Here is a 10000-nt window from a genome sequence, read left to right as displayed (position 1 = left end):
ATATATATATATATAATAGTAAGTTTAAAATGTGTCGAAAATGTAACACCAGAAAGCTATCGAGAAATGTAATAATTGGACGGCAATATCCTGAGCCTTGCGTTCTCATAAGGACTGTTTTCAAAGGCCACAGAGATGATAAATTGGGTTCTCATGATGCAGAAAACTTGCTAAACTATTAGTAAAATCATGAAAATACTTTCAAATCCTCAAAATTTCCCACTAGAGATTATTAAAAGTAGTCGAGATAAGATAGGTATACAACCCTGATAATGTTGTGAAAAAATGTACACACAAACAAAAGGAAAGGATCTGCGCAGGGTTACGGAATCTTAAAACACGACAGTACTCGAGCAGGAATCCCAAGAGTCATGATAGACAACCGGCCTCTCCACCTCAGTGGCGCTGCCCATACATAAGGCAACAGGAGACGGCGGCAATAGTTCAGAATTCCCAATGGGCTGCTAGCGTGTGTGTGTGTGTGTGTGTGTGTGTGTGTGTGTGTGTGGGAAGGGAATACGTAGATGGGGAAAGATACATAAGAGGTATGTTTTTTACACAACGCCTTTTAATTGGGTAATCTTTTGCCGTCTCGTGTGTGTGTGTGTGTGTGTGTGCGTGTGTGCGCGCGGGCTAGGTGTGTGCGCGGGTAGGAGCTAAGTTCTTATCTGCTGAAGCGTTAAGTTGAATGAGTGTTTATTTATTTATTTTATTTTAATTATGCATTTACATTTTAAACTATTATTTTTTTTCCTTTTTTTTTTTTTTTTGCTCCTTGTTTTCCAGTTTTGCTGCCTTTGGTCTTCACTCTCACATAAAAAAAAAAAAAAGTACTACACGGACAAAACAAGCAGCACCAGCACCAACTTGGAAAGAAGTGACACAGCATAAATATTAGGAAGAACTTCATTGTTGCGTAGAAATTATTATTTTATACATGAAAAACGAGACCAGAAGTATCACATCAGTGACAAACAAAGCTAGACGATTAGCAGCAACAACCCCTCCAAAAGATATTGTATTAACTAAACAGAATTATAAAAGAAACAAAAAGTACCGGTGATTTCCGTTACTATATCACATACTATGTCTAATCCGCTATTCAAGGCTGTTGTAACTGCCGTGCTATCAAGGAACACTGGAGGGTAGAGAGTCCTAGATATTAACGGCCCAATTGAAAAAGTGTCTGGCTTCATCTGGCGGGAATCTTTTACGAATTATCTGAAAATAGCACACAAACTCAACCCGCGACCTAACCTACAAATTATAATAGTTTTAAAGTTTTGTTGTTTTTATCAGATGGAGGAGGAGGAGGAGGAGGAGGAGGAGGAGGAGGAGGAGGAGGAGGAGGAGGAGGAGGAGGAGGAGGAGGAGGAGGAGGAGGAGGAGGAGGAGGAGGAGGAGGAGGAGGAGGAGGAGGAGGAGGAGGAGGAGAGAGAGAGAGAGAGAGAGAGAGAGAGAGAGAGAGAGAGAGAGAGAGAGAGAGAGAGAGAGAGAGAGAGAGAGAGAGAGAGAGAGAGAGAGAGAGAAGGTAAAGAAGAATTAAATAAATGAGGAAAAGGGAAAGACAGAAAGAGAGAGAGGACGAAGAGTGAGTGTAAAGGAGCGAGATAATGAGGATGATGATGCCAGATACCATTGCTATTATCGCCAAAGAAAGAAAAAAAAACTTAAGGTACAATAAGAAAAAAAAATAAAAAATAACAGCCAACTCGAGTTATTTATCTTCTTTTTTATCGCTGACAATAATTTCATTGTAATCTTTTCCGTACATTGTTAATTATTGACTATCGCATTTTGGTACGCACGTTCTGTAAGGAAGCTAAGATGACAAAAGTGTAGATTCATCGCCTACAGAGAATGCCACGTGCAGGACCGATGGTTTCTTGCAGCTTCCCTTATTTTCTGACGTAGTTTTGTTCTTGTAGTCTGTTCGCATTAGCTTGGCGGAGAAGCCACACCCAGTTCCTCCCTTCTCAGTGTTATTATCGGTTAGTACTGATTTCTGTCCCCCTCTCGCCATTACCGTGCGGAATTTTTTGTTTTGTTTTTTTATCTTTCTCCGTCTTGTTTGAGGGAAAATATTCAACTAGTTTTAATACGTGAGAGGTGGAAGTATCTTGTCTATCAGGTCTCTCTCTCTCTCTCTCTCTCTCTCTCTCTCTCTCTCTGTGGGTGTGTGTATGTGTGTATGTGTGTGTTAAAGACGCAAGAGCTTAACAGTTTAAGTAACATTTGGAGTAAAATGTAATGAGAGACTTAAATCCTTGACAGTTTTAAGTGATGTAATTTCTCTTCACTTCCCGAGTCGCTTCCAACTCTATGATTTCATGGAAGTGATGGTTGTGGTGGTGGTGGTGGTGGTGAGGGGCAAGGGGAAACGAGAGCTGGAGAAGGGCAGGGAGGAGGAAGAGGAGCAGAGAGAGATTAGGCTATGGAGGTGATTGTGAGGAAGGGACGGGCAAGGAGGAACAAGGGTAAAAAGAAAACGAGAAGGAAGAAGAACAGAGAGGAAAAATGAGAAGGAAAAAATCTAGGAAAGAGAGGAAAAGAAAGAAAACGAAGAAAGAAAGAAAAGCGCTGAAGAATAAGGAGAATGAAGAGGGGAAGAGAAAGACAAGGAGGGAAAATACGAAAGGGAATAAAGTAAAGAGCATAGAGAAGAGAAAGTAAAAGGAATGGAGAAGAAAGACGAGGAGGAGGGAGGGCAGAGAGAAGAACAGAGGAGAGAGAGGGAAGTAAGATAGAGGAGAAAGGGAAAAAGAGAAAGAAAGTGAAAAGGGGAAAGAGTAGAGGAGGAAAGAAGGAACAGAGAGAGAGAGAGAGAGAGAGAGAGAGAGAGAGAGAGAGAGAGAGAGAGAGAGAGAGAGAGAGAGAGAGAGAGAGAGAAGAAACCAGGAAATCTAGCGATAAAAGGAAGGTAAAATTGAAAAAAGGCTGATAATATAAAATAGGAATGAAAGAAACCAACGGAAGGCAGGACAGCTACAGCAGAAAAGACGAAGAACGTAGCACAAATAGGTAGCAGAGGTAGCAGAGCAGCATGACAGATGGGATAAAGTACAAAGTGAAGCATGGTAAGGTAAAACCAAAAACTAGGCCAGGCTGGGTAGGACGGACAAACACCACACTAACACGCTTATGTCACGGCTTATCAATTGGTGACTTTCATGGCGCGCAATAACCTGCTAATGACGCTTCATAGCAGGTGCGTGCGTGGTCGCGTGGACTGAGTATTGGGGACTGAGAGGTGTCATTGATTGATCGTTCTCGCTACAAACTTCACATCGAGTTAAAAGCGATATTGCGTGTCAACTCGTCATTATGCACTGAAGAAAATTAAGGCATGAATTTAACTGTTTTTTTTTCTTTTTTTGAGTCAATAAAACTAGGAAGACAAATATAAACACAAAAATTAGAATCCAGTCTAGGAATCTAAAAATAGTACACCCATATACCTATTTTCATAAACACCCAATAGGATGATCATCGTTTCGAGCCAGTAATAAGTAACACCAATCCACTATGAATTAAAATACGTCTTTACACTTGAGTCACTAACCTTATTGCCTTGAGCGCCCTCTGAGAAGCCGCACAAATCTATCACCACCAAACATTCGATGCACAAACCCTGTCACTTCCTCCTCACCTGAAACACTCCGCAAACTAACCCGAGAAAGAGACGACACGCACTCTCACACTACCAAGCTCTCCTCTTACTCCACCTTCACTCACTCCCTCTCGCATAACACGCCTACCCGGCACATTGCTAAGTCATTGAAGTCCACCCGTTATTCTTTTAGCAAATGATAAGCTCCCCGATACAACATCAGCGCCATCTACAGTACTGCTCCTTTAACTTTGCCATATCCCTTCACTCACCCCCTCTCACTTCACACGCTTGCACGATACAGTGATAAACCTATTGGAAGCAAGGTCCGCTGTTCTACTAAATGATAAAATCCCACGCAACAGCCTCAACTCCATCTATTGCTCCTTTGACTCCCTAACTTGTTACATATCTTCACTCATTCTCTCTACGCCTGCACGATACATTGTTAAGTCCATCAAAGACCATCCGTTGTTCTTCTAGCAAATGATAAGCTTCCCACGCACAACCACAGCGCCATCTAATACAGCTTTAACTCTCCTCTAACTTCTCACATCTCTCCACACGCCTGCAAGAAATATTGCTATTTGCATCAAAGACTACCCATCGTTCTTCCAGTAAAGGATACGCCACCCACGTAACCTCAAAGCCGTCTATTACCACGCCTCTCTGATCTTAACGACCTGGAAGCCTCATCTCTCCTTCAGCACAACGGTCTATCACGGAGTCCTAAAGGATGTACTATACTTGTGGGATGTTGCTGTGGATCGATCCAAGACTGACAGCTTAGGGCGATTTTCCGTGTTGGCGATGCGTGTGATAGAATTCAGTACGGTTGTGATACACACAGATTGAACAGAATCATTGTACTTTCTCAGAACAGAGTATAGTACGTTCGAGGGAGTAGTGTGTGTGTGTGTCTCTCTCTGTGTGTGTGTGTGTGTGTGTGTGTGTGTGTGTGTGTGTGTGTGTGTGTGTGTGTGTGTGTGTGTGTGTGTGTGTGTGTGTGTGTGTGTGGGTGTGGGTGTGTGTGCGTTGGATGGATGTGTCCTGAACACTTCTGTTTTGTCTTCACAATATGTTTACAATTCCTCAAACATCACAGTTCTATAATAATCCTCTAGCGATGGTCTGTCCATAATCCTAGCCTCTTATAGTGCCAGTTTTTTTTTTTCCAAAGTCACTCCTCGTTGCCTGAACTGTACAACGATGACTTAAACACTGAAAAAGCAATGTTGATAATACTGCCCCTGTGTTTTCCATTCCTGTCGCTAAACGCAGATAATTTTCTCATGCTCGTACGATTAGCTTCCGCTCCAGCCGGATAGCGAGATCGCAACGTCTCGAATTGTACATATACCTCCTTTCTGAGTTATACTAACAAAACTTTCACATTCTAACGTCTTTCTGCTTGCCATCCCTCAGGAAACTCGGCAGCCAGGTGTCCTGTCGGTAGAGATTATGAATGAACTGTGTACTGAAATGTTCACTGATTTTGCTTTATTTCTTGGTGTGAGTATGATTGTCTTATATCCTTAAAAAAATAAATAAATAAATAAATAATAATAATAATAATAATAATAATAATAACAATAATAATAAAAAGTGCTTCTTTATCCAAACTCTACGGTGTTTATGAGTCGTGTTTCGCATACCACATCCGTATTCGCTGTCACACCAGGCGGTCTTTGATAACCAGCACAGACCAGCACAAGACGCTCACCAACACTACGGTAATCGTGGGTTAGTATTACAATGTGGACTCCTAAGCATGACATGCTATAAGATCAAAGGGAAATACGATAAAAAAAAAATATATATATATATATATACTCGTATATATATATATATATATATATATATATATATATATATATATATATATATATATATATATATATATATATATATATATATATATATATATATATCAACATGCTACAGCTCAGCGGCTGTAAAGAATCAAGCCAGGTCAGTGTTTTCTGAATATATATACGAGAATCTCATTTACTGTTCATTCCACAACGACGACATGACTCTATATAAGTCATGTGCCCGAACTGTCACCTTCCCAGAATAGCATTAGGATTACGTTCGGAGGAAAAATATACAGATTTATTTGTACAGCATCTTAATGAGCTGTGTGTGTGTGTGTGTGTGTGTGTGTGTGTGTGTGTGTGTGTGTGTGTGTGTGTGTTGTGTGTGTGTGTGTGTGTGTGTGTGTGTGTGTGTGTGTGTGTACAAAAAGTTCTGTACGGTACAAAAATCTCATCAGGACAATGACAAAAGTACTGTACGGGACTCTATAATAGTAGGGAGCGTCACTCCCTCTTCCTATCTTTACCCTTGCTGTCACGCGCCGCCTTCACCTCTCCCACGCCTCCGCAGCGCCTCCCTCACGTCAGCCACAGAGGCCTGGGGCGTGGCGGGCAGGCCGGAGCTGACACCTGACTGAGTGGCGCACGCTGGGAGTAGCACCGCGGAGGCAGCTTTCAAGACCCTCCCGCGTCCACCCAGCCCTGAGGCGAGCCCTGTCCTGTCCGCCACGCCACGCGCCTCACGACCCAACGAAAACACGCCCACGCACGATCCGGGTACGAGCACCTAACAAAGCTATAGCGCGTGTTTTATTATGTAAATCATCCTCCTTTATTTTCTCTCTCTATATAACTCTCTCTCTCTCTCTGTGTGCGCTTTCAGTCTTTCTTTTAGTCCCTCGTCTTCGTTCCCGTTTTTTGTTGCTACTTCCTCGGTTGTTCGTTTTCTTCCAAGTACTAGTATTTTGTCATTTACTGGGTTGTATCCGCCTCTTTCACACACGCACCGACTTCGACCGACTCCCTTCCTCCCTCCCTCCCCTCCCTCCCCCCCTCTCTCTCTCTCTCTCTCTCTGCTCTCTCTCTCTCTTCTCTCTCTCTCTCTCTCTCTCTCTCTCTCTCTCTCTCTCTCTCTCTCTCCTTTACCTATCCGTTACTACACAGGTCACTCATTATAACCCTTATTACCTTCCTGATTAACTCTACCTTGATACCTTGTGGAGTCTCGACAAAGCGAAAACAAGAGGCAAAGTCGTGTTACTCGGCTACTTTATCCCTTCTGTCCTCCATAGCGATGTCTGACGTGATTAGGTCCTGGAGATAAAGTGACGCCTAATGGAAATTCTCGGGACTGTTCGTTTATATGCTCTTATGTTAGATTAGCGGACGTTGATGCAATAAGCTTGAGGAAACGGGGTAAGATGAAAGGAAGGGTAAGGTTGGGCATGAGTCACTGGGATCCGGGAGCTAACTACTTGTCTTGCTAGGGGAATTTTAGTCAGTGAAGGAAAGCAGAGAAGAGGTATGGGTTGTTTCTTGAAGGGAGTGTTCTGGTGACTGTATACTGGGAGTGTGTCATGAGGGTGTAGATACAAGTGACAGGTGTTTTGAGCAGGGTGTAAATACAACAGATAGGAGTTTTAATAAGGGAGATGTACAGTATAGGAAATCACGTGTTTTGTGGTTAAAAGATGAAGTAGGAATGCATTATGATCATAGCTGTGGTTGTTTTTTAGGATGGTACTGGTGATTGCAGACTGGGAGTGTCATGATGTTATGAGGACACGACTTCACTGATGAAAGACGGTGAGGAGGAGAGGGGAGAGGAAGAGATAGGAGAGACGAGGAGAGGAGAGGAAAGGTGAGGAGAAGAGGAAGTGAAAGAAAGAACGAGCCGATCCCTTGTACTGAGGTAAAAGGAAAAGAAAAGAAAAGTGAGAAGGGAATGAGATCGTTGAAAAACCGTGTGTTTTGGGGTCAAAAGAAGAAGTAAGAAAGTTACATTATTACAGGTTATATATAGAGAAATAGATAAAAAGTAAGACGAGTTTTAAGTTTCAACCCGTTTTCAGGGTAATACTTGAATCCAGAGCTGCATTCCGATGACAGCGAAGAGAAAAGAGTGCGTGCTTCACGTAGGTGTAAGAGTGACTCCTGAGTTCCGATGCGTTTCCACGTCTAACATCGAGCAGAAAAGAGTGTGTCCTTCACGTAGGAAGTGTAGTAGTAGCTTTGTTTTCAGAGGGCAAGACTGCGGATCAAATTATCAAATCAACCTTTTCCTTTCCACTCGCAAGCTGCAAAGTACAATCACCCCTACGAGTGTTTGAATAACTGCTACTATTTTCTGTCCAGCAAGGTTCTTCAGGGAATGGGTTGTGGAGCAATGTGGACCTTAAGTGACGCGTATGCTGGAGGGAAAGGTGAGTTGTGTAAGGCAGTGAGGGCGTCGGGAGGAGTGGGAGGCGTAAGAGAGAAGGAGAGAGTCCGGTATCACTCGTGGGGTCAGTATATACATATTTCTACCTGCCTTTAGCTTTTACCCGTCTCTCGTGACCTGTGTACCCACCGCTCACTCACTACGCGCTTTCTACTCAACTGTGTGACTGGTACCTTTCTGAGCAATTAGCTGTTTTTATTACGCCGCATGCAACGCCAAAGAGAGGGAAAGGGTGAGGGAGAGGGAAGAGAGAGAGGGAATGATAACGAGCACTATTGGCATTCACAGCGACGCCGTTACCTGTGATCAACAACGCACTTCAGGTGTAAACAGAGGCTGCAAGTAACTAGTTCTGGTCGGTTGCTGTCGTTCCATGGTTAACTCTCCGACTGTTGTGGTTTCTCATGCTTGATAAAACCGTCTGGCAGAAATATAAAGTAAATTTCAAAGACACCACTAACAGTGAAAACGATCGAATGGTTGCTTCTGCTGTAATTTTATTTATGTTCATAGAATATCATACTTAATAAAATGGTCTGGTTCAAGTTTAAAGTAGATTTCGAAGCCACCACTGACGGAAAAAGAATAATAAAACTTGTTAAACATTTCAGTGTCTACAGTTTTTTTTCATGATCATTGAATCTCACGATTAAGGCGGTTTGGTGGAAGTTCAAAGTATATTTCGAATACATCATTGACAACAGAAGTGATGGAATAGTTTAAACATTTTAAGTGCCAATAGTTTTGTTCATGTTCATTAATATCGTCTTTGATTACTTCCATGTAGTCAAAAGTGCCGTATTGTCACTGTAGGTCAAAGGACGTCAGCGCAGCGTCGCGTCGGGCAGCGGTCAGCCGAGGTGCGGGAGGGAGATGACGCACTTCGTGAAATGATAAAATTGTGGCGGGGTTAAATGTTACTGCAAATTAAAGGTGCACGATGGCGTGAGACGTTGAGTGCCAAGCTGAAGGTCCCACGGATTTTAGAGTCAATTATTCAAAACTTCTTTCGTCGTTTCTCCTTTTAGAATAATTTGTCGCGAATTACAAAGAACTTAGGATACAGCTGCTGCCATTATCCAGACTGAACTAATAGTGATAAAAAGAAAAAAGAAAAAAAATACATATGATGAATTATGGAAACTTGTAGCGAAATATACATTGTGAACAAGCTATCTACATTCATAAAGCTACGTTCCGTCAGTCCGCTGGTGGATTAAACTTTTCTCGATAGCCTGAGTGAGCTGTTCGAAGAAACCTTCCAATCTGGCGAGCGATGCGGAATGGAATAATGAGCACCGCGAAATTCTAGCTCACGAAAATTGTTTACCGAACCAAGTCGGCCAGAAACTCTTAAACCACTTATATCGAGGTTAATATCGAAAGCACAGTGAGGCAACACAACCCTGCATCATCGCAGTACATGATACCTTAAGAACTTAATAGGAGCTGCAAGGAACCATTAGGCCTGCAAGTGATAAAACATATCCGCCTATATCCACCCATCATCCTTATCCAAATATTCATCTAATTTTCTTTTTTAAAGTTTCCTATTGATTTGGCATGAACAATCTTAGTCCAGTCATCTACCGCTCTACTAGAGAACCAATTTCTTCCAGTCAATCTAAGATCTTACTTTATTAAACTTGAACGCGTCACTTCTACGTTCAAAGTCTAAAACGCTTTATTCTCTCACCAAAGCTATTTTCATAGACCACAGAGATCATTATTCGGGTTCTCATGAGTGTTTTTTTTCTTCCTATTAATGATACAGAATCCTTATAAACTATCACTAGAATAATGAACATATCCTCGAAAACCCATATACTTTCCATCAAACTATCTGAAAAGTTGTCAGGATAAGATGCTTTGTTCCCTCAAAAGGGTTATTCTCGAGGATCACAGAGATGATTTGTCGGGTTTTCATGATTTTTTTTTTTTTTTTTTTGTCGCAGAAACCTGAAAACACTTTTGAAAATATCCAATAGCTTCCACTGGTTACTGACAGAAGAATCCCAATAACTTCTACAAGATTATATTAGAAAACTCCCAATAACTTCCAAGAGAGTCTGCTACAAATTTTAATAAAATTCATTAGAGTCTGCTAGAAATTTCCCAATAATTTCCGAGTCT

General features: G+C 41.9%; 2 protein-coding genes across 2 annotated transcripts in view; one reads left to right on the top strand and one right to left on the bottom strand.

Moving 5' to 3' along the window:
* LOC135104936 (cytochrome c oxidase assembly protein COX20, mitochondrial-like) overlaps positions 1-10000 on the bottom strand; it is a 72386-nt gene that overhangs the window by 43233 nt on the left and 19153 nt on the right. The window lies entirely within an intron of this gene.
* LOC135104930 (uncharacterized) overlaps positions 6080-10000 on the top strand; it is a 24834-nt gene continuing 20913 nt past the window's right edge. Inside the window, exon 1 of the mRNA XM_064012714.1 lies at positions 6080-6204. The gene's annotated coding sequence lies outside the window, so the exon portion shown is untranslated. The remainder of the gene's footprint in view (positions 6205-10000) is intronic.

Source organism: Scylla paramamosain, chromosome 1 (assembly GCF_035594125.1).
Source record: "Scylla paramamosain isolate STU-SP2022 chromosome 1, ASM3559412v1, whole genome shotgun sequence".
In the NCBI taxonomy this organism is placed as follows: Eukaryota; Metazoa; Arthropoda; class Malacostraca; order Decapoda; family Portunidae; genus Scylla; species Scylla paramamosain.
Note: the sequence above shows the minus strand (reverse complement) of the source record. Positions and strands in the feature narration are given on the sequence as shown.